This window comes from Sminthopsis crassicaudata, chromosome 2 (assembly GCF_048593235.1).
Source record: "Sminthopsis crassicaudata isolate SCR6 chromosome 2, ASM4859323v1, whole genome shotgun sequence".
Lineage (NCBI taxonomy): Eukaryota > Metazoa > Chordata > Mammalia > Dasyuromorphia > Dasyuridae > Sminthopsis > Sminthopsis crassicaudata.
In genome coordinates this window covers 90,078,829-90,103,835 of record NC_133618.1, presented here as the reverse complement: position 1 = coordinate 90,103,835, position 25,007 = coordinate 90,078,829, and the positions used below count along the sequence as shown (strand labels likewise).

Sequence of the window (25,007 nt, the reverse complement as noted above, 5' to 3'; positions counted from 1 at the left end):
AGGTAGCAGTATGGACAGTATGGAAAGGAAATGTTGGGAGGGTGAATAGCCCCGAGGCTGGGGGGAGGTGGGGCAGGGAAGCTCTGGAATGTTTCTGCAATTCCTTAGAGTGTGCGCACCTAGGGATCAGAGAAAAAGAGGAAGAACAGAAAATTATACTAGAGACGGGGAAAAGTCTAACTAAGGAATGAGAAAGATTCCAGAAGTCTAGATGTGACTGGGGGGAAATCTTTTCTGGTTTCACTGTTTTACAGAAGGCTTGTCTCTCTTTTTAGAAGAGACATTTGAAGGGAAGTAGATTCTGTAGAATTAGATACATCGGCTGGAAAATTTATGGGATTCTTCATCACAGAAGAAAAGGCCCACTCTCTGTGTACGTATTTCTGTGTGTCTCTCCGTCTCTTTGTCTCTCTGTGTCTCTGCTTCTCTGGGGTCTGTCTTCTGTGTATGGGTGTGTGTGTCTGTAATTCTGTGTCTCTCTTTTCTACTCTGTTTCTGCCTGTCTCTTATCTCTGGGTGTGTCTCTCCTTTTCTCTTTCTGTCTCTCTTTCCCTCTCTCTCTGTCTGTGTGTTTCTCTCCTCTTGAGTCTGTCTCTCTGATTTTCTGCCTGTCTTTCTGTCTCTGTGTTTCTTTTTCTATGTCTGTCTCTCTTCTCTCTTTCTCTTTCTGTCTCTCCTCTGTCTGCTTTCTCTCTGTTTCTGTCTCTGTCACTCTCTCTGTCTATCTTTCTGTCGATTTGTCTTTCTGTCTCTGTCACTCTCTCTCTGTCTCTGTTTCAGTCTCTCTGTCTCTCTCTCTGTTTGTCTCCATTGCCATGAGTGGTTGTGCTTCCTGAAGATGTCCAAGACCTCAGGGAGGCGAAGCCATAACATGCAAGTGAATTGGATTTAAGTGAAGGAGGGCTGTACAAGGTCTGCACCTTGGAATAAATGTAAATAGCTGTGGGTAGAGACAGTGATGAAGGAAATAGACCAGTAAGGGGGAGGGTGTATAAAAAGAGCCTGAGAGAAATGAGAATAGGAGACTTATCCTCATTCTCTGGCTTCAGGGAAAATGCCTGAAATCATCATTTGAGATAAATTTGGTAGTGCAATGGAGAGGCACTGTGGAGGGTCATGACCACTAAAACCATCATTACTTCAATTTTTGCTCTCCCCTCTGGCGTCAAGCTCACTGTTCTTCACACGGCAGGCATTTAATAAATGTTGATTTGATTTAAATTATCAGATCAACAATTAAAATTGGCAAGAGGTACATGGCTTGGAGATAGAATCTCTGGAACCCCAAACAAGCCTTTGTGAATGGTCTTTCTCTCCCCACACCATTGACTCTCTATCCCCAACTTTAGGAACAGAGCATATGTTCATTAAAGTTAAATTTAATTTCAAGGAGCACCTTAGGGGCTTTTTACCTCATGAATATTTCAATAGGCAAAACTCTTAACTATATCCCCTCTGGCAATTACTGTGAACTGAGATTTGTGAGCCGGCTTGAGGTCATATTTGTCTACAGGAAGTTTTCGATCAGCTCGGCTTTAAAAAAATAAATGATAATCAAGGGAATAGATCCTCCAATTCCATTTTTATGCCTGGAAGCAGGACTTCAATATTATAAACAGATTGGATCCTTAAAGATACTGGTTGTTGACAAAACTCAATGTATAATGTCTATGTGTTTCTTTTTAGACATTGCATTCTGGACCTTATATTATGGTCTCCCTGTTAGGCAGGCACCTGAGAAAGGTGTACTTTTTGTTCATAGGAAAAAGTGGCTCTGTGGGTGAGAGAGGGGGAGATTTGAGAATTTTCATGTTCTTATATCCCATTTTTTACACATATCTGCAAAATTTTCTCACTTCCAGACCTCTGCCCAAATGTTTTCTCATCTTGAACAGATCCTAAGACTTTAAGGCTTTGAAAAGCAAATAACACTTGACACTGTTTTCTCACAACCCTAGTCTATACCCCATATCTCCACCCATCTCAAATGCCACCTCTTCTATGTATCAGTCTCTAAACACACTTTTCTTTCTTTCTTTTTTCATTAAAGCTTTTTATCTTCAAAACATATACATGGATAATTTTTGAACACTGACCCTTGCAAAACCTTGTGTTCCCGATTTTTCTTTCTTCCACCCCTAGAAGGCAGGTAATCCAATATATGTTAAACATATTAAAATATATGTTAAATCCAATATATGTATATATATTTCCACACTTATCATGCTGCACAAAAAAATCAGATCAAAAGAGGAAAAAAATGAGAAAGAAAACAAAATGCAAACAACAAAAAGTGAAAATGCTATGTTGTGATCCACATTCATTGCCATGATCTTCTCTCTGGGTGTAGATGATTCTCTTCATCACTGAACAATTGGAACTGGTTTTGATGCAGTGTGGGAATAAGGGGAAGAGATCCCTTCTGCTCAGGTCCAAATGAGAAAGAATTCATGAACCTCAAAATCAGTGGCAAAAAGTAAGTTTTATTTTTCACTAAGAAGCTCTCTCCTAGTGGGCAAATCTCTTAATGAGGAAATTTGCAAAGAATGTGTTAACAGAAATCTATTTTATGAGCAAAACTTGGGGGGACTGGGGGCAGTTTGAGCTGATTATCAGACCAAGATCTCTCAATTGAATGAAATCACTTTGAAGGCTTTTTTCCAGAGCCTGGAATTTCCTGAAAAGGGATCTGGCTACCCCCAAAAGATCAATAGGGGGTTATTTGCCCAAGATCTCCAATTGAATGGCACTACTTATCTTAGAAAAGGCCCCACTGGAAAGTATGCCCTCTCCCAGACTCTCTGGAGTCTGAGACTGCAAATCTTCTTTTTATAAATCAAAGGAGACACAGTTTCAGAGAGATTATTTTACAGATTAAAGGGGATACAATTTCAGAGTTTACCCCCATTAGTTTGAATCATCTCATTGTTGAAGAGAGCCAGGACCATCAGAATTGATTATCGTATAGTCTTCTTGTTGCCATGTATAATGATTTGCTGGTTCTGCTCATTTCACTCAGCATCAGTTGATGTAAGTCTCTCCAAACCTCTCTGTATTCATCCTGTTGGTAATTTCTTATAGAACAATAATATTCCATAATATTCATATGCCACAATTTATTCAGCCATCTCCAAGTGATGGGCATCCACTCAGTTTCCAGTTTCTGGCCACTACAAAGAGGGCTGCCACAAACATTTTTGCACATATAGGTCCCTTTCCCATCTTTAAGATCTCTTTGGGATATAAGCCCAATAGTAAGACTGCTGGATCACAGTTTGATAAGTTTTTGAATATAGTTCCAAATTGCTCTCCAGAATGGCTGGATCCATTCACAACTCCACCAACAATGCATCAGCGTCCCAGTTTTCCCACATCCTCTCCAACATTTGTCATTATCTTTTCCTATCATTTTAGCCAATCTGACAGGTGTGTAGTGGTATCTCAGAGTTGTCTTAATTTGCATCTCTCTGATCAATAATAATTTGGAACACCCTTTCATATGAGTGGAAATAGTTTCAATTTCTTCATCTGAAAATTGTCTGTTTATATCCTTTAACCATTTATCAATTGGAGAATGACTTGATTTCTTATAAGTAAGAGTCAATTCTCTATATATTTTGGTCTTTATCAGAACCTTTAACTGTAAAAATGTTTTCCCAGTTTATTGCTTCCCTTCTAATGTTGTCTGCATTAATTTTGTTTGTACAAAAACTTTTTAACTTGATATAATCAAAATTTTCTATTTTGTGATTAATAATGATCTCTAGTTCTTCTTTGGTCACAAATTCCTTCCTCCTCCATAGGTCTGAGAGGTAAACTATCCTATGTTCTTCCAATTTATTTGTAATCTCATTCTTTATACCTAGATCATGAACCCATTTTGTCCTTCTCTTGGTGTACCAGTGTTAAGTATGGGTCAATGTCTAGTTTCTGCCATATTAATTTTCAATTTTCCCAGCAGTTTTTGTCAAATAGTGAATTCTTATCCCAAAAGTTGGAGTCTTCACCATTAATGTATTATTGTCCCACATACTTCTCTTTCTTAACTAGCTTCACCTCTCTTGCACTATTTTCACATTCTTCCCTCTATGAATGGGAGTCCAAATTAAGCCTAACCTTTATGAATTTGCATTGCTTCCCACATGGGCTTTAGAGTATGAGCAGTCTTGACCATATCTCCACTGTTAACCCACATGGTGAAGAAACTGAGTTTTGACTGGCTCCGGAACTGGAACTCAAAGGCATCAACTAACTGGTGAAAGTTCTCCTCCAATCATCCCTGTCTGTGACCAAGGAAAGTATAAGCCACTGAGTAAGGAGAGAGGTCTCACATCATAATGTCTGCAGTCAACCTAGAATTTGGCCAAGAACACAGGTCTCTGGACTTCACCTTTGGGCATTTGTTCTTTCCTCAATCAATCAACAAATGTTCATTATACTAGGCTTGTGAGTTCAAAAAATTGGCAGAGGGAACCACCAAGATCTGGGCACTGTAATGTATGACAGATTTTGTGTACAGCCAAAGAGTAAAGAGCAAACTCTTGAGGTATGGTTGCAGGGAATCAAATGTAGACAAGAGGGAGTGACGGGGAATTATCCCTCAGCTACACTGCATTTAAAAGTGATCTCAGTATAAATGTTTCATAGTGTGCTTTAAACTTCCAGTGCTTTAAGATTGAGCCCACTCTCCTTAGGCATCAAAGTGGTATAGAGAATGTGCATCTTGGACCCTGCATCTTGGAAGAAAATAATTGTACTTCTGTTCTTGCTGTATCTTCTCAGTAAATATCCCATTGGAAAAACTCATTGATGTTAATTGGTTAAATGAAACTGAGGTCCTGGAAGGTGTTGGTTAAAAAAAAAAAAAAAAAAAGATAGTAAGTGAAATTAATTACACTCTTCTCAGATTGGCTAAAATGACAGGAAAAGATAATGACAAATGTTGGAGAGGAAGTGGGAAAACTGGGACACTGATACATTGTTAGTGGAGTTGTGAATGGATCCAACGATTCTGGAGAGCAATTTGAACTATGCCCAAAAAGTTATCAAACTGTGCATACTCTTTGATCCAGCAGTGCTACTACTGGGCTTAAATCCCAAATAGCTCTTGAAGAAGGGAAAGGGACCCGTATGTTCAAGACTGTTTGTGGCAGCCCTCTTTGTAATGGCCAGAAACTGGAAATTGAGTGGATGCCCATCAATTGGAGAATGGCTGAGTAAACTGTGATATAGAAAGTGATATTGGGGAGAACATACTAGAACTGGGGCTTGAGCCAATGGTTTTTACAGAAACTTTTAATCCCTTCTAGTAGGGGAGGGGAGGGGAAACTATAGTCTTGTTCTAGAGGATCTGATTCTGTAGATATATAGTTTGCGTAAAAGACCCCAGAGATTATAAGGGCTACATTTGCAATAGTATTATTTATTTTGCATCAGTGCTTTTCCCTTCAGTTAAATAAGAATCCCCAAGAAGTGAGGAGCTGTGTTCTGTTCATCTACATGTCTTCCACAACACCTGACAAAGTGCTTGTGCATAAAACTCTCACCCATATGTAGTACTTTAAGATTTATATACACATATACACAAACTCTACTGCAAAATATCTGCAAGAGATATTTTGGGTCCTTATTTCAAACTACATATCCACTGGTTCAGGTTTCATCAAGCAAGAGAAATTAAGGGACTTATCCATAATCATACAAAGGATATGTGTCAGAGCCTCAAATTCCAAATCCACTCCTCTCTACTGTTTCAAGGGATGGAAGAAAGTGAAATTCAGAGAGGACTAATTGTTTGCCAAGAATCACACAGATAGTAAGTGATGATGCTGAAGTTTAAGCTCTGTGTCTACTAATTTCTGTCCAGTGTTCCTTTTTTTTCTGTAAAGTATTCTTAACACAACAATATATGTTATATTATCTCTCTTAGGAGTACTATCTGGACTCTAGGTAAACTTCCTTTTTTTTTTCCCCTTTTCCCTAATATCTGATTGTTTTCTCTTTTCTGCCTTCTTCTCCGACTCTATACTTTTCCTAAAGTACAGTATTCTGTAATACTTCCTTCAATAAAGTCCCTTTTGTGAAATAATGGGGTATTAACTCAAATTAAAATTGTTTCCTTCTGCACTGCCCAAACTGGACCTTTTTTTTTGAGAAATTTCTGGGCCAATATAAGATGGTGGTCACACATCTTTGGCAAGGAGGACATTGATAAAACTGTGCAGTCAAAGAAATTTGTCTTTGGAACTTCCCTTTCCATGAATTCTCTCTCCCCCACTTCAGGCACTCTTGACTTTGGTGCTCTGCTCTTGTCCTCCCCACCATCAACATCTTTTTTTTTTTTTTAGTAAAGGTTGAAATAGCAACCAGTTACAGCTTAGTGAAAATAAGTTTCAGTTCCCCTCTTAGGGATGCTCATAATTTAAACACAATTTCTGATTTTGAGTTAAAGACTTTTTCCCTTTTAAATGTATTTCAGGCATCAGAGATATTATGGGAATATTTAAGGAAGATTCCTAATGCACCTGAAATCACACCTCACAGAGAGCTGATATTCTACTCACAGGTAGGGTTGACTCTCTGTGTAATATCTGGATGGGAGACAGTGTAAGGTAGAAGGAAAAACAGCAGATTTGGCATTAATAGGTCTATGTGTCATTGATAGGGGACAAAGAATTTCATCTCTATGAGCCATTAATTTGCTCATTTATAAAATGAGGTGGAATCAAAGGATTCAGATTTAATCTCTTCTTCAAACTAATCTTTGTGACCTTGGACAAAATTATTTAACTACTCCTAATTCCAAAATCACTTAATTTCTTAGACTCAGTTTCCTCATCTGTAAAAGAAGAGGGCTGTATTGAACTGTCTTTAAGGTCCATTCTAGGGTGGCCTAAGACTTCTTTAATATGTTAAAGGTGGACTTTGCTTTAAGGAAAAGTTATGTAGGAAAAAGGAAGCTCAATGGTGATTGGATAGAGTATTAAGCCTAGAGTCAAGAAGACTCCTCTTCCCCAAGTTCAAATCTGGCCTCCGATACTTCTTGATTGTGACCCTGGCAAATCACTTAACCCTGCTTGCCTTATTTTCCTTATCTGAAGTAGAGAAGGAAATTGAAAACTACTTCAATATCTTTGCCAAGAAAATCCCAAATGGTGATCCCAAACAGTCAGACATGACTGAAAACAACTGGACAACAATATGCAGGAAAATCCAGTTCTAACAAATGACCCTGGAAAGAGTTACTTTAGAAAGAGGTTCTTCCCTTTGGAAAATAATTTAGGAAAATTTTCCAGAAAACATTTACTTCCCCAGTTTATGTCAAATAAAATCCCACTGATTCAAGTTTGATTCATTCAAAACTTGTCAGGAAGATAAAGGTAAGAGAGCCCTTATCAGAGGATCCATTAAAGTCTCTTCTTCCAAGATCTCTCACAGCATCCTGCATATGGTCACAGATGTCTATTGAATTAAAAATGTTGGAGTTGAATTCCTTCATTAGAAATTCTATGTTTCTAAAGCTATCATTCAATAAAGTGAAGGACATCTTCACTGATCCAGCTTCCCCACAGAGGAAGGGGTTGGAAGGGGCAAAGGGCAGTTGCTTTTATTCCCTAGTGGATGTTTCCATCCCGACACCCCGTTTCCTTTTCCAGGAACCTGAGCCTGTGGTCTCTCTGGTTTCGCTTTTTGTCATAAGATGGGGAGATCTGAAACATTCAGCCTTCTCCTTGAAGCTCTGTCATCTGATTCCAGGAGAAGAGTTAGCCAAATTTTCCATTCCTTTCCAGGTCTTTGCCCAGGATAGGCCCTGGAACAATAGCCTAGCAGCAAGAGGGGTTTGCCCAGCCTGGTTTGGATAGGCAGGGTCATTATTAGCAGACCTCTCTTTCTGTCCAGCCTGCGCCTCTTTTCTTGCCATTGTTCCCCAGATTTCTTCCCCTCCTGCTACCATCTCATTTGCTGATACAACAATCCTGCAAAGGCTGGCTTTTCCAATCCCATTCATCCCATACATTTTACTCATTCCTAACATTTCCATGCTTTTAGATATTCTCCACTCTAAGAATCTCCTCCCCCTTCCCCAAACCATTCACATTCTTTCTATTCTTTAAGGCCTGGCTAAGGTGTTACCTCCTCCATGGAATGGACACTGATGATAAAAAACTACATTGTTCATTGCCTTCTCTGAATTTCTATAATACCCAGGGAATTTGTCATTTATTGTGCTGTCTTATTCTCTAGTCGTCTTTGATTCTGATCTATTACTAGACCACCCGAGGGCACATTGAGAGTGGAGACCCTTGCCTTTTATCTCTACCCTCCATACCACCTTCCCTAGATCTACATAAATATGTTTGGCTACCCAGTAGATGTTTAAAAGATAATTCTACTGAATGAATAAATGAATGAAGTGTTGTTAATAAGCTTTGATGCCCACCTCTTCCCTTTACTTCCCTGAGGGAGTTAAAGCAGGACTGAGAAAGCAATGGAAATCTTTGACTTCTGGAACCTCTCAGCTTCTAGCAAAGGCAGAAGCCCAAGGCTCAGGAAACAGCAGCAGGAGTGCTGTCAATCTGGATTGTAGCAATGCAGCCCCCTGATCAGCGCAGGGGAGGGAACAAGGGCTCTCTGGTTCCATTTATCCTTGAGGACATGGGGGATGGGGAGGAAGGAGGGTATAGTATGAGAGAGAAAGAGAGGGGGAGAGAGAGAGAGAGAGAGAGAGAGAGAGAGAGAGAGAGAGAGAGAGAGACAGAGACAGAGACAGAGAGACAGAGAGAGAGAGACAGACAGAGAGACAGAGAGACAGAGAGAGAGAGAGACAGAGACAGAGACAGAGACAGAGACAGAAAGAGACAGAGACAGAGACAGAGACAGAGACAGAGAGACAGAGACAGAGAGACAGAGAGAGAGAGAGACAGAGACAGAGACAGAGACAGAGACAGAGAGACAGAGACAGAGAGACAGAGAGAGAAAGGGAGAAGGAGAGGGAGGGAGGAAGAAAAAAAGAGGACAAAGAAACAGAAAGAGGGGGGGGAAAAGGGATAAGGAAAGGGAGAGGGAGGGAGAGGGAGAGGACAGAGAGAAACACAGACAGACAGATGGGGAGGACAAAGAAACAGAGAGAGACAGAGACAGAGAAACAGAGAGAGGAGCAGACAGACAGAGAGAGGGAGGACAAAGACACACACACAAAGACAGAGACACACATAGAGAGGGGGGAGGGAAAGGGAGAGAGAGAGAGACAGAGAGAGAAACAGAGAGAAAGAGAGAGTGGGGGAGGGAGAGGGAGGGAGGAAGAAAGAAAGGACAAAAAGACAGAGAGAGAAAGAAAGAGAGGGGGGCGAAAAAGAGAGGGAGAAGGAGAGAGAGAGGACAAAGAGAGAGAAAGAGAGAGAGAGAGAATTCTTGCCATGAACATCCTGAGCCATATGACGTGGGCTTGTTGATATCCCCAAGACTAATTGTTTCAATTAATAATACCGCTCTATAAAATTTCAGCTGTGGAGTGCAACTGGAAGGAAAGATGACATAATGTATAAATAATTCAGATGGGCGATCGTATTGTGCTCCCAGGGACCTCCATTAAGGGGCTGCAGAGCTGCTGCCGCAGCTCTCACAGGAACCTGGCTCACACTCTCGGCAGCCCTGCCTGGTCCTGAGCTTCTGCCCACACTGCAGGGTCTAGGAGTCCAATGGGCAGTGTCGATCCGTTCTCCCCCCACCCCCACCCCAGTCCCTCCAAGGCACCCTAGGCTGAGGTGGATAACTGGCCCCTGAAAGGGAGGGGAGAAAACTCAGAAGCTCCTCTGGTGCATTTAACTCAGCTATTACCTTCCTCTTCCTTTTCATGTTCCTGAATCCAGCCTTTTTTCACCCTTTTTTACTTGGAAACTCTCAAGCTAATCTTCTCTCCACCTCCTCCCTTCCAGGACAAAGGACTTGTCATGGAGATGTGTGGAGTTGTTATCATCATCACCAAAAAGCCTTCTTTCAGTATCTCGTGTACTGTTCCCCCCATCCCCCCTTCCCCATCCAGGAACTAACAGTCTTTTTATGGGTCCAAGAAATCTTTTGTCCAGATGTGGAAATCAAGGACAAGCCAAAATGGCCAAGGTGATTAAGGCACTGTACAACCAATTTTATTCTTAGGGAGTGGAGGGGGAGCCCCAATTCTTCATGCTCCACGGAGCTTTCTCACTGCAGAGTTCTCTGAGGTTATTCCAGCAATTCTTTTAGCTGATATCTCTGACCAATCTGTCTCCTTCAGTCAGGCCAGGGCCCTTTAAATGGATCTTGCAGATAATACTTTCCGTGGGAGTGGGGAAACATCAGAAGGGGGAGTGAAGGCAACAAGGTTCAGTTGAACTTGATATGGTGGGTAGAGCTCTGGACCTGGAGTCAGCAAGACTGGGCTGGGAATCCTTCTTCAGACATTTATTAGCTGTGTGATCCTAGACAAGTCACTTAAAACTCTTAGGGACTCAACTCCCATCTGCAAAATAAGGGAATTAGAATAGATGAATTGGAGTTCAAATAGATCTTTTCTAAGGGCCCCTTCTAGGTCTAAATCTAATCCCCAGACTGACCTTTTTATTGGGTCCCATGTTAAAATGAACAAAAGGAGATCTGAGTTTCCATCTGGAAAGTGGTTCTAGGAGAAATGATTTGTATTTTCAACCTGGAGGTTTTGAATGTCTAACCCCCAAGTGCTTAGGGGGATGGGAGCCAGGCATTCCCTCCGGAGGGGTTTGGGAGATTCCGAGATTCTTATCTCCATCATAATCCTCTGTTTTCTAGGGAAAGAGCATTGCTCATTACCAAAGTATTCCCAATGACCATTGGGTGCATTTCCCAATGACCATTCTCTTTGCCTGTAAGGGTCTACTTAGTCAGTGAATAAAATCTATTTAAGTGCCTATTATGTGCCGGGCATTATACTAAGCTCTGGGTATAGAAAGAAAGGTTAAAAAAAATGGTTCTTCCCTGAGAGTTCACAATTTAATGGGGGAGACAACAAGTAAACAGATATGTATAACCAAGTTATATATAATTATATAATCACTGACCTCTGACACTTGACACTTATTAGCTAGGCAAGTCACAACCACTGTATCTGTTTCCTCAGCTATAAAATGGAGATAATAATAGCAACAAACTTCCCAGGGTTGTTATGAGGATCAAATGAAATAATATTTGTAAAGTACTTAGCACTGTGCCTGGCACATAACAGATGTTTAATAAATTGTTGTTTCCTTTCTCTCTTACAGTCAGAAGACTTGGGGTTCTGCCACTTATTAGCTTGTTAGCTATAGGAACATGGACAAGTCATTTCTCTCGAGTTCCTCAATACAAACTAAAGATGATAATATGAGTATTCATTACTTATTCCTCAGGGCTGCTGGGGAGAAAGTGGTTCATAAACTGTAAAATACCATATAATTATGAGTTATCACTATTATTATTACTCACCACCTCCCTTCCCTACCTCCACTAGGATTTTTTGCCATCCCATGGCCCACACTGATCTTTTCCTCCTCCTCCAGACTCCTCCAGCTTTTACTGCCTGAATTGTACATTTAGCATTCATTTTCTGTTGTCTCATCACATTATTTAACTCATCTATCTCAATGACCTCCAGTGGCGGTGACTGTCTATACCACAAATCCTTAATTAGGTACTCTGGCTGCACTATTCTTTGTTTTTACATCTTGTTTTTTTCCAGCTAGATGGTAAACTCCTTGAGGGCAGGGATGCATCTTATAAAAGCAGTTCATTTTTCCTGTGAGCTAGTTGGGAAATATCTTGCATCCCACTCTTAAGGATAAGGAAGCTGGAGGAACACTGATTTTAAGTGACTTGCTTAGAGGAATATCAGTTCTCAAAAAGTGGGGTCAGAGTCTCTGAGATTCTTTCAGAATATTTACTAAGTCAAAACTTGTCATAATCATCCTAAGAAGTTTTAATTGCTAATAAAATTCCTCAATATTTTTTTTAAGATTATAAAGGGGTCCAAAGACCAGAAAGTTTGAGAACCATTGATATGATGGAAAGAATGCTCAGCCTGGAATCCAGAGAACCAGAATCCAAATAGCTGCATGGTTATAGGTAAATCACTAAACTGTGAGCCTTTAGTGTCTTCATCTGTGTAATGGAGCTAACCTTAACTACAGTCCCTACTTTCCCAACATTGTTATAAATGTTAGATGAAATAATGTGTTTAAATGTCTTTGAAAACTTAAAAGTCATTTCAGTTATTTCATTACCACCCAGGGCCATGGAGTTGATGGGTAACTAGATGGTACAGTAGAGAGAGTGAGGGCTTGGAACCAGGAAGGCTCTTCTTCATGAGTTCAAATTCTACTTAGATACTTAAGAGCTGTGTGACCTTGGGCAAGTCACTTAACCCTGTTTGCCTCAGTTTCCTCTCCTGTAAAAAAATGAACCAGAGAAGGAAATGGCCAAGAAAACCAGACAACTGAAATTACTGAACAGCAGCAGAATGAGAAGACGTGGCAGAGCCAGGGCTAAAACCTAGGTCTTCTAACCCCAAATACTCTATTTTTAGACTTCACATACTCTTTTCAGTATCTCCACACTGCCCTGATCCCATCCCCCTAAGCACTTGGAGGTTAGACATCTGATATATAAATGAATAAATCATAGATCATAGATTCTGAGATCTAGATCAAAAAGCACTCCAGAGGACATTTAGTATAAGTCACTCATTTTACAGATGAAGAAACTGAGGCAGAAAAGTTGGTGACTTGTCCCTATAGTCACAGAGCTAGAAAAGATTTGACCATGGGTCTTATTGATTCCTAATCTAGAATTCTACCCACTTCCCACACTTTTTCTTATTTACTAGAAAAATAAACTAAGTTTTCCATCTACTAATTTAGATGACTGGATTTAAAACTGAACAGCTCACTGACCTCCAGAATTCTTATATCTAGACTATAAAGAAGAGAGATAGAAGTGAGTATCCAAGAAAAAACTCCCTTTTAATCCCTGCCCCTTAGAGGGATCCCCAAATCCTTTGTAACTATGCTGACTTCATCTCCATGATCAGAGACATAAGGACTGAAGTAATCATCAGAGTGCCCAGGTCTCAAGCAGTCTAAGGTTTCACAGTTCACCCTCATGGTGCACTGAAAAGCCGATAGGTGACCGGTGTTGATTACAGAGCACAGGTGTCCTGTGCCCAATATTAACTGTTTATCAGGACTCGTCTCCCCCTTCATTCTTTCCTTGTCTCTCAGCTTTCTGACTGCTACTCCAACTAATCAGTCTGGAAAAGATCCTCTCCACCTGCCAGGAGCCCCAGGAGATGCCCATGGAAACATCTGAAGATGATCCCGATGTTTACTTGCCTCTCCTGCTAGAAAACTGGAATATACTGAACAAGCCAGCTCTCTAGCTGGTCCTGGAATTGGTCAGCAAGATCTGCTCTGTGTTAAGCCCTATAGGGATCTATTCAACCCAGCCCTATGTTAGACTCTTGAGAGCAAAACAACAATATAAGATGAGGTCTCTTATCAAGGAATCTGCACTCTGGTTAGAGATTTAGACTAACATATAGAAGTAGAAAACATTCAAAGCCGATTGCTCAAGCATGGAATCAGTGGTTATACACTATGCCCATTCATGAATTTTTGTCTTACCTTCTCCAACATGGCTATTGAGAGAAGGAACTCAACTTTTTCCTTTCCTCAGATCCCCTACTTATCCCATTATAAAGGTAGAGCACGCAAATATTTGTGGATTTTATTTGGAGGGCGTTTGGCCATGTTACAGTGGAAAGAAGTCTGGTATTGGAGTTAGAAGTCCTAGATTCAAGTTCATATTCTACCACTTACTCTACAACATCATTCATTGCAACTTTCCTCATATTCAAAATTAGGGAGTTGGGCTACATGATCTCTAAGGTCCCTGTCAGCTCTTTAATATTGTTTCTCTGTTACTTCTAAAGCATAGGATCATATTATTGGAAGGGAGAGATTCTGGGGGGGTCTAGCCCAACTCTGTCTCTATAGGATTTTTTCTCTCATGTCATAGAAACCTTAACCCCAAAAGCTCATTCTATGGGTGGACTATTTTTCCTATAGGAAGTACCCTCTGCCCCATGGCCTCTCCCTCTGGTTCACCCCTGAGTCTAATCATCTTTTCATTCTTCTCTAGGTTGCACTTCTGCCTTTCCACCTGGACTTTTCCTATTGTGACCTCTAGTTTCTTTTTCATATCACAATAAAATCGAATTATACCCATACTTTCTAAGTATACCTATAACAGAGATATAGTTCTCAAGAGGTCTTTCCTTTTTACCTTTTTATGATTCTTTTGAGTTCTGTATTTGGTGATCAAATTTTTTGTTCGGCTCTGGTCTTTCCGTCAGAAATAAATGAAATTCATCTGTATCATTGAATGTCTATCTTCTTCCTTGAAAGATAATGCTCAGTTTTTTCTAGATAGTTGATTCTTGGCTGTAATCCAAGTTCCTTTGCCTTTAGGAATATCAGATTCCAGGTCCTTTGATCCTTTAAAGTGGATGCTACTAGGTCCTGGGTAATCCTGATTGTGGCTCCTTGATATTTGAATTTTTTTTTCTGGTTGCTTGCAATATTTTTTCCTTTGTCCCATAATTCTGAAATTTAGCTAAGATATTCCTTGAAGTTTTCATTTTGCGGTCTCTTTCAGGAGGTGATCAGTGAATTCTTTCAATGGCTCTTTTACCTTCTGATTTTAGAACATCAGGGCAATTTTCCTTGAAGATTTCCTGAAAGATCATATATAGGCTCCTATTTTCATCATGGTTTTCAGGAAGTCCAATAATCCTTAGATTCTCTCTCCTAGATCTATTTTCTAGGTCAGTTGTTTTTCCAATGAGGTATTTTGCATTTTCGTTTTTCTTTTCTTTTTTTTTTTTTTTTTGTTTTGTTTGACTGATTCTTAATGTCTCATTGAATCATTCATTTCCATTTGTTCAATTCTAATTTTTAATGAGTTATTTTCTTTAATTACATTTTTAAACTCCTTGTATTTGACCAATTAATTTTTTTTTCTATAAAGCTTTTTATTTTTATTTTCAAAACATATGCATGGATAATTGGACAACATTGACCCTTTCATAGCCTTGTGTTTCAGATTTTCTCCTCCTTCCCACACACTCCCCTATATGACAAGCAATTCAATACATGTTAAACACATTAAAACCAATTAAAATTTTAAATGAGTTGTTTTGCTCAATGGATTTTTTTTTCCATTTCACAAATTCTGTTTTTCAGAGTTGTTTTCTTTTTCCATTTTGTCAAATCTGTTTTGTAAGTAGTTTTCTTCAGGTAATTTATGTTTTCTTTTCCAAATTCTCCTGTACTGTTCTCATTTCCTTTCCCCATTTTTCTTCTGACTCTCTTTTAAGATCCTTTTTGAATTTTTGAGGATTGGAACCAACCCTCCAAATCATTTGGAGATATGCTTTTAGTGTCCTCAGGGTTTGAGGTTTGTTCTTCTCTTTCATAACAAAAAAAAATATCTTTAGTTAGAGTTCTTTTTGCTTTTTTGCTCATTTAAAAAAAAAGGTTGAGGTCTTCCTCTACAGGCAACAGTAGCTGTGCTGGGTTGATGCTGACTAACTTTTGGTGCTAGATGAGCATGGCCAAGTTCCATGTTATTCTGAGGTTCAGGGGCTCACTATTTGCCTTTTGTATTTGTGTTGGATGTCTCACAGCTAATGTGCTGATCTACTGGCTTGCAACCAGAGTAGCCAGGCAAAACAAAGTAGCCAACATTGCTGTATATTCCTCCTTGTAGATTCCCTGGTCTACAGCCCCCACACTGTCCTGGATCTTTGTGCTGTGCTGCTTCCCTCTGTGCCCAATTGAAACAGAACTTTTCTGAAGTTCTTCCAAAATGTCTTTTGCTGGAAATTTGTTATACTCCAAATATTTGTAGGTTCTGCCACATCAAAACCAGTTCGGAAGCTTGATTTGATGTTGATATGAGGGACATCAGGGAGAGCTCAGATAAAGATGTCCACCATCTTGGCTATGCCTCATAGAAAGAACTCTTATGTGATCTTGGTAAGTCACTTCATTTTTATGAACTCCTGATGAGATTAATAATATTTATATAAACTATCTTCAAAGCTTTATTTTTTAAATGGCAAAAAATTCTTTAAATATGAATTTATTGGTATAGAATATTCAAGAAATGCTAGATGAATGCATAACTGAACTGGAAACTTCTTATATCCTTAGTTCCTCCTACATCCATGTTTTTCTAAGTCTTCCTCATTTCTATCTCTACCTCTCTGGCTTCCTTTAACATCCAGCTAAAATCTCACTTTTACAAGGATCTTTTTCTAATTCCCTTTAATGGTAGTGCCTTCCCTCTATCAATTCTTTCTCATTTATCCTGGGGCAGCTAGGTAGCTTAATGGCTAGATTACTTCTGGAATCAGGAAGATCTGAGTTCAAATTTGGCCTCAGACACTTACTAGCTATAGGTAACTTAACCCTGTCTGCTTCAGTTTCCTCATCTGTAAAATGAGTTGGAGGAAGGAAATGGCAAACTGCTCCAGCATTCTCTGTCAAGAAAACTCCAAAAACTCCAAAGGTCATGAAGTGTTGGATAAGACTGAAAAAAAAAAAAAGACTGAACAGCAACAAATTTATGCTGTTTATATCTTGTTTGTGTATAATTATTTGTATGCTGTCCCACCAGTTAGAAAGTGAATTCCTTGAGAATAGGGACTGGATAAGGATTTTTGTTGGTTTTGTTTTTTTTTTTTTTACTTCCTCCCTTTTGTATAATTCATGCTTAGCATAGTGCCTGGTATAGAATAAGTGCTTAAAAATGGTATATAGCTTGCTTTGTGTTCATTTATTTGCATATTGTCTCCCCTATTAGATTGTAAGTTCTTTGAGGAGAGGGACTTCTTTTGCCTCTTTTTGTATCCCCAGAATTTAGCATAATGCCTGGCATATAGTAGGTGCTTCATTAAAATTTATTTAATTGAATTGACTAAATGATTAAATGAGGTTCTCTCAGCTAGTAGGAGTCTAAGGCAGGCTATGACTCCAGATCTGATACCTTGCCATATACCATTCCATCACGCTGCTATTCTGAAAGAGTCATGTCCCTCCTTCAAAGCCACAGAAGTCAGAGACTATGTCTTCTTTTGTATTGGATGGTGTCCAGAATGCTGTTTATTTGGAGTTCAACAAGTATTTCTGAGGGCTTTTTGGTCATTTAATTTTAGCTATGCTGGTTGGATGGGTTCAGGGAGGGGAGAAGTGAGAGGGTAGGAATAGAAATTGTGTGAAAACTTGATCTGATAGTTAGAGGACAGAACAAGGAGGTGCAGTTTGGGGGCAAGAATGACCCCAATACAGGAGAAGAAATAGCCATCTTGTACCTGCTGAACGATATCTATCCATCCCACTCATCTGCCACCAAGCCTCTGATTAAACCCCCCAGGTTTCAAAGATTCCTATTATAGTGCAACAATATTGCCAAGAAAAAGTAACACTAAATTCAGGGCTGGGTCACAGAGGAGGTGGATTGTAGAATAGACTCATTTCTAAAGGAGAGGAGAGGGAAGGGGGTGGTACAGAGGACTGGGTATTAATAGAGATGGCAGTCCCAGGTGGGGTGCCCCATTGTGCCTGGAATTCCTTTAGCTCGGAGCAAAGGCTTTCATTGCACTATGGGAGATCCTGCTTACAATCCAAATGCCCCATGGGAGAGGAAGGGCAGGGATTTGCAGTCACATTGGGATGAAATGCTTGTTTCTGGATTCTCCTCTGAAAGTGGGGAAAGTGGTTGAGGGGATGGGCACCTAAAGCAGACTGTCGGGAGGCTGGAAGTCTAATGTCCCTCTGCCTCTTAGCCTGGGGGAGGGGACATGTAGAGATGGGTCAGGACACTTGGTGCATTTCCTGGAGTTTCCCCCCTTCTCCTCCTCTGCCGTTCTGTTCTCTCCATCATAAGCGAGGGCATGGGTCCAACAAGCTGCCACAGCTGCCTGCAGGCTCTCCGCATGGAGCAGCTGGGTCTTACCTCATCTCCCTGACCTTGCAGCAATGCTCAGAACCGGTAGTTTGGGATTATAAATCAAATCACTCCTATCTCTGGTACCCTGGTGTGCCTGCTGGACTTAGCAAAGGCCCCTACTTTCAGAGCCTGCTCCTTTAGGCAACAATACCACATTTGGCTATGGATGATGGGACGGACTCAAAACAGAGGGCATGAGATCATTAGAATGGGACTCTCATGAACTAGGTCTGGTACCCCCTTAGAAATGGCCTTTTAAAACTAATCCAGTTGAAATCTTGCTAATAGTTAACATTAATATAGCAAAAAACTCTCCAAATTTTATCTCATTTGTTTTTCACAAAACCTTGTGAGATAGATGCTATTATTATCCCCATTTTAGAGATGAGAAAACTGAGGATGGGAAAGGTTAGTTTGCTCAAGGTAACATGGTTGACTAGTAAATATTTAAGGCAGGCTTTGAATTTAGGTCTTCCTGCCTTCAATTCCCTGTGATCCACTATGCCATAGAAAAACTCCTTCATTCCATGATTTAATTTGAATTACATAGGATTAGCTATATAAAATTGAATTTATTTCAGTTTATAGGATTACAGATTTAGTTAGAAAGGGACCTTAGAGTTTCATCAAGGCCAACCCCTTCTTTTCATAGATAAAAAAAACTGAGGCACAGAGAAGTTATATAACTTGGCCAGGTTCCTATAGTCAGGAAGTATCTGCAGGAGGATTTGAACATAGGCCTGCCTCCCTCCAATCCCAGCTCCCTATCCACTGTATCATGCTGCCTACCTTATTTTTCCTTTCTTCTTTCTATTTGCTTTTTGGCTCTCCTTAGTACAGGAGAGGAGGGACAATTCAAATCAGTTCAGTTTGTCCTTGGCAAGCATTTTGAGCAAAAAAGTTTGAATGGGAAGAGTGGGGGAGCTGTTGGAGTCGTTTAAAACGGGGCTCAGAAATTTCTGATTTCAAGGATGTATGTTTAACTCTCCTCCACTCCCATCTCCTACCTTTGTGGCCCTACAGAATGAATAACAGGATATCTCTTGAAGACCAAAGGGGATATGAGTGGAAGGCAGCCAGGATGATTGCCATTCTTAGCTTCTGTCCATAGTTTCCCCAGTAAACTGGGTGGGATCTCTTCCCAATTCAGTACTTGCATTTCTGTGAATTTTCTTTGGCAAAAATGGATGGTTTAGAGTCAGTCTTTTAAAAAAGTGACCACTTTTTCTCCACAAAATAACAGTTTTTCATTTGCAAAAATGGTCTTATGCTTCTGCCAGACTGCAGTCAGGAATTGTGAGTGAATTGCCAAGCTGGGGAGCCCAGAGCCCATTTCATCTTTGCTAGCCTTGCAATTTCTGCCCCATAGTTTTTCCTTATGTCATTAATTCCCGGGACTGACAACCAGCCCACCAGGATCTGGCCAGTGCTGTAATTTTTAATAAAGCAAACTAAAACTTAACCAGCAGCCCTTCTTCCTTCACCCACCCAGCCACCCACTAACTCACACATATTCTCTCTCTCTCTCTCTCTCTCTCTCTCTCTCTCTCTCTCTCTCTCTCTCTCTCTCTCTCTCTCTCCCCTTCCCCCTCATATGCAGACATGCGCAAACACACACACACACACACACACACACACACACACGCCATCTTCCTATTTATCAGTTGGAAGCTGCAATCTTTTCTGCTCTGTTGATTGGATTCTGACCCAGTCTGGCAGCTGAGCTGGGAATCTGTTGTGAGCAGGCCGCTGAAAGCAGTCTCCTTATTTTAAACCCACTGGTGGGATTGAGAATGCAAATTCAGTTTTAATGCAGTAAAAACAGAGACAGAGAGACAGAGAGACAGAGAGACAGAGAGAGAGAGAGAGAGAGAGAGAGAGAGAGAGAGAGAGAGAGAGAGAGAGAGAGAGAGAGAGAGAGAGAGAGAGAGAGAGAGAGAGAGTTCACCAAGAGCATTCACTGACTTGTTAAAATTTAGCCTGGTTCATAAGATTCTTTAATCTGGGGGCCTCTCCAGCTTTCCTCTCCTCTTTGCCTGTTTGGAAAGCTGGTTTACAGGTAGCACGACCTCATCCAAATCCTTTTATGTCTTTCTCTCTATCTCTCTGCTGTTACATCACCATACTCATCTTCACAAAGATGCTTTCCCTAATGCATCTTGGAGGGTGCTCACATCATGCTCTGACAGATTCCCCTGAGCTGCAGTGAAGGGTGTAGTCTCTACTGACATATGGCTTTTTAAAGTGACAAATTACATTAGACTATTCCTTATTAGCTCCAGTGTCAGGCAGGAGTCTGGTGCCTGGTTAGGCTTCTGCCTGGCTGATTAGCAGCAAGGAGGATAATGGGAGTATTGTCTCCCCCATCCCCCTTCCTCTGCCATTATTATTTCTGGGCCAGGCTGTAGTCCTAAGGCTAATTCATCCTTTTGCCTTGCTGAGAAGGCTGTGTTCTAAATTCTGGTCCTCTGATCCCAGTACACAAGGAAAAGGAATATGAAGTTCTTTTTCCTCCTGAGAATGGCTGCTGCATGGGATCTGGTATGGAATATCCCAGTCAGATATGTAGGACCTGGACTAAATTTGAATTCCCACCTGGAAAGAGAGCCTCCCACAGGATGGATAGGCCAGAATAGGGGGAAATGTCAGGAGAGGTGGGAAGAGTGAGGTGGGGAATCTAAGGATTCCTGGCCTCCAAACATTTCTTATCTTATTATGACTATTAGCTTCTGTTTTGCCCAAGGGCAGTGCCCTACCTCCCATATCACAGTGGCTTCCCAAGGTCAGGGAAATATCTGTCCTTTCATAGTGCCCAGTGGTTGGTGGTGATGAATTCTGGGACAAATTGATTCAGTTAGCTTCTTACCTCTCCCTAAACTCCCCCCCAAAAAAAATTCTTGAAAATTTAAGCAAATGAGAAGGAAAAGGAAAGGCAGCATATGTTTACTATCTAATTTTATTTAATGTCTGATTTTTAAAAACTAATAATAATGATAACAACAGCAAGCATGCATATATGTTACCTCATTTGATTCTTGGAATAATCTTGAGAAATAGGTGCTATTTTTATTCCCATTTTATAGAAAAGAAAAATAAAGCTCAGAAAAATATCTTTCCTGATGTAACATATATAATTAGCTTCTTACACAGGCTAGATTTTCCCTTCTCCAAGCCTAATACAATATCCACTACACTACATAGCTGCCTGTCTATTGGACATATGTTTTGGTTAATTATAGACTCCTTATTTTTTTTTTCATTTTTGCTTTTTTGTTGCCTAGCCCAATATCTTATCCATAATAGCAAATGCAATAATCAATGTGTTTTAACTGAATATAGAAATGATATATCAGTCAATCAACAATCATTATACTATATGCCAGACATGGTGCCTACAAATAAAAAGTAAAAGGAAAGACAGGTCCCTGCCCTCAAGGAGCTTACATTCTAATAGATGTAAATACCACAGAAAAGGGGACCACTTGAGGATGTTTTATTATTTATTATCCATTTGTTAGCTATGCAATGCATCTTCCACATACCTCCTGCAGCTCTGTGGGACTTATCTACCATCACAGACTAACTTGTTAGTTAAGGGAGTATCTCACTCACTGGATAAATCGCAGATCTTTTTCTACTCCTATTTAGCTGAATAGGAACAGTACTTAGTTTCACAAATTCCCCTAGGTGGTCTGTGGCTAGGGTCATTTCCCCACCTCCAGCTAAATTCATTACTCAGCACCTAGTAACCCATTTCCCTCTTACCCAAAGGAAATACACTTAACAATCAAAAACCAAAACAAAACCCCAAAACCAACCCCCAAAGTCAAATCTCCAAAGACTACATAGGGATAACACGTCCTGCTAAATCACTTTGGAGATGTACTGCATGGAATGTGCATAATTTATGGAGCTGTATCAGACAAGGAGTTCTTAGCACTAGGGGCTTTGGGGTGCTAATGAAGCTCCAAGGCAGCTCAACTGTATCATATTTAACAACTTACCCAAACTGGGAATTTACTGTAGTCATGAATTTGTGTCCTCATATGCTCTTTCTGAGAGTGGGTGAAGAAGGTGCTGAATTCCTAATTCTGTCAGATTATACTTTGGTTTTCTGGCTGAAAATATGCATACAGCCTATCTGTATCATCATGGGTTGGCACCTTGTTGTTCAGAGAATTCCTTGTGACCATGTGGTGTTATCTTGGCAAAGATACTGGAGTGATTTGCCATTTCTTTATCCAATAGAATTAGGGAAATGGGGAGTTAAGTGACTTGTCCAAAATTGCACAGCTATTATGTGTCTGAGGCTGGATTTGAACTCAAGGCTTTTTGATTCCAAGCCCAGCCCTCTATGCACTGAGCCACCCAAGTTATTTCCTTGGCACCTCGTGAGCATTTAATAAATGCCTACCTATGCCTACAATAAATGCCTATCTACCTACATCTATCTATCATTTCTATCTTCATTATCTATTTCTCTATCAATCGTGTGTTCTTATGGACTGGAGCCCAGTGTGTCCCTTTATGCTATAAAACTATGTGGTCAAGCTCTTTTCTCTTACATCCGAAGGCACACATTCATTTATTCTTCTTTTCCTAGTTTCCATTTAGGAAGATGATTTAGGAAAAGCCCCCAAGAACTGGGTAACTGGAATGGACAAAAGGTTTAGGGAACAAGGTTAAGGAACTGGGGGAAAAATAGGTGTGAGAGGTATCTTTCTCCTGTAATCAAACTTCCCCTCGCCTCCTACCCCGCACTCCCTCCTCCCTGACTTTTGCCACTTGAGTTATTTTTCCATTAGAGAGATACTTTATCCTAGAGAGTATAAGATTAACTATAAGGGTTCTGGAAGACTCAGTGAATTTTTCCCATTTTACTGAGTACTTGCAAGCTCATTTTATTACTTGTGGGATGATGGTGGAAATCATCTCGATTTTTGTTCTGATGATTGATGTATAGGTATTGACATGGTCAAACTCAAATTCTACTTTCTTTTAACACTCATAGGACCTAAGGGGGGAAGGTACCTATAAAATCATGTAGCCCAGGTTCTTATTTGGGGGACTAGAGGACCCCACCTCCAATTCTGAAATCCTGTACCCCCCTGTGCTCCCAAAGTACCCCTGCCTCCAAAATCAATGTGTTTTCCACTTTATTATACTTCCTGTTCTTCATGAATTCTTTCCTCATTCTCCTACTTAGAAATGCTTTCTCCCTCATCTATTCTCAGTATTTTATATTCATCATATTTTAATTTATCCTCTCCCCACTAGAATATAAGTCCCCCTGTGGAGAGCAGCCAAGTTGTATTTATTTCCATATTTCCCTCCGTGCCTGGCATTAACTCCTTAATAAATGTTTGTCAAATTGAGTCTTTGTGTGAGTCAATTAGCTATAATCTATTCCACAACCACAGACTATTCCAAAAGTCTTAGACAGTCAAGGCACAAATATCAATGATTGTAAGAGGCAAGGTGCAGAGTGGATAGTGCTGTTCTGTTGAGTTTTTAACAACTAGCTCCTTCTGAGTACAGGTCACACTTCTAAATTTTGTGTGCAATAATTAATTTTTTGTCTATCACTTACATGTGTCTGGACAATCAACAAAACAGTCAATCAAGCCTTAATTTGCTGCATTTGCTGCTTTCCAAGGTATAAATGCTTACACCGAAAATTTAATCCTTGACTAGTCAGTTCTAGTTGGTCCTGGTGCCTCCTGGTATATATCCTATCAACACTACTGAAGACAACTCAAAAGGCCTGTCAGGTTTGGGCACAGAAGGACAGCTTACTCAATTATCAAGCATCAATGTGGCATCAAAGGACATTGGCAACCTCATGCTTTTCCAGATAATAATGCAGATAATAGAAGCTACTCAGCCCTGGAACTCCCTTATGGCTTCTTCCTTGACTCAGGGTTAGGGACCTTCTCTCTAATGCTGTTCTTCTCCTGCAAAAATGGAAGCACTTCAAAAATGTTTGCGGGAGCCCTTTTTTTATAATGGTAGGGAACTGGAAACTGAGTGGATTCACTGGAGAATGGCTGAATAAGCTGTGGTATATGAATGTTATGGAATATTGTTCTGTAAGAAATGACCAACAGGATGATTTCAGAAAGGCTTGGAGAGACTTACATGAACTGATGCTGAGTGAAATGAGCAGAACTGGAGATAATTGTACATGGCAACAAGAAGATTATATGATGATTGATTCTGATGGACATGGCTTTTCTCAACAATGAGATGATTCAAACCCATTCCAATTGTTCAGTGATGGAGAGAGCCATCTACACCCAGAGAGAAGCCTGTGGGGCTGAGTGTGGATCACAATATAGCATTTTCACTTCTTTTGTTATTTGCTTAAATTTTATTTTCTTTCTCATTTTTTCCTTTTTGATCTGATTTTTTTTATGCAGCATGATAATGTATAAATATGTTATATTGGATTAACATATATTTTACCATGTTTAACATATATTGGATTACTTGCCATCAAGGAGAGGGGGTGGGGAGAAAAGGGGAAAATTGGAAGACAAGGTTTTGTAAGGATCAATGTTGGAAAAATTACCCATGCATATGTTTTGTAAATAAAAAACTTTAATTTAAAAAAAAAAAAAGGATGGAGGCACTTTGTGATCACCTTGAACTATACCTTAGAGAGTGCACAGACCAGGCAGAGATGATGCTTGAACCTCCTTTGTTTCCAGCTGTTCCAGTCATCTCACAATAGTTCTCCCAATACCAATACCCAATAGCTTTTTCTCTGTGAATGGAAGCAGAAAGGGACAGCTCCCCTTGCAAATTTAGACATTTAAGAATGTCAGCACTGAAGGAGGACAAAGAATCCCATTTCCCAGTCTCCAACATGGAGCTTTTATCAACTGACATTGTAATTGATGGATTTGATGCACTGTGCAATTGATCCTCCAGGGACCTCTCTAGTGATT

General features: G+C 40.1%; 1 long non-coding RNA gene across 2 annotated transcripts in view; it reads left to right on the top strand.

Annotated features, from left to right (window-relative positions):
• Positions 1–290: 290 nt before the first annotated feature.
• LOC141553241 (uncharacterized) overlaps positions 291–25,007 on the top strand; it is a 36,191-nt gene continuing 11,474 nt past the window's right edge. Inside the window, exons 1-4 of one of the 2 annotated variants that reach the window (XR_012485341.1) lie at positions 291–373; positions 6,479–6,565; positions 12,003–12,111; positions 13,266–14,394. This is a non-coding gene — a long non-coding RNA (uncharacterized LOC141553241). Of the gene's footprint in view, positions 374–6,478; positions 6,566–12,002; positions 12,112–13,265; positions 14,395–25,007 lie in introns of those variants that run through there. The other variant, XR_012485340.1, reaches the window with a different exon arrangement.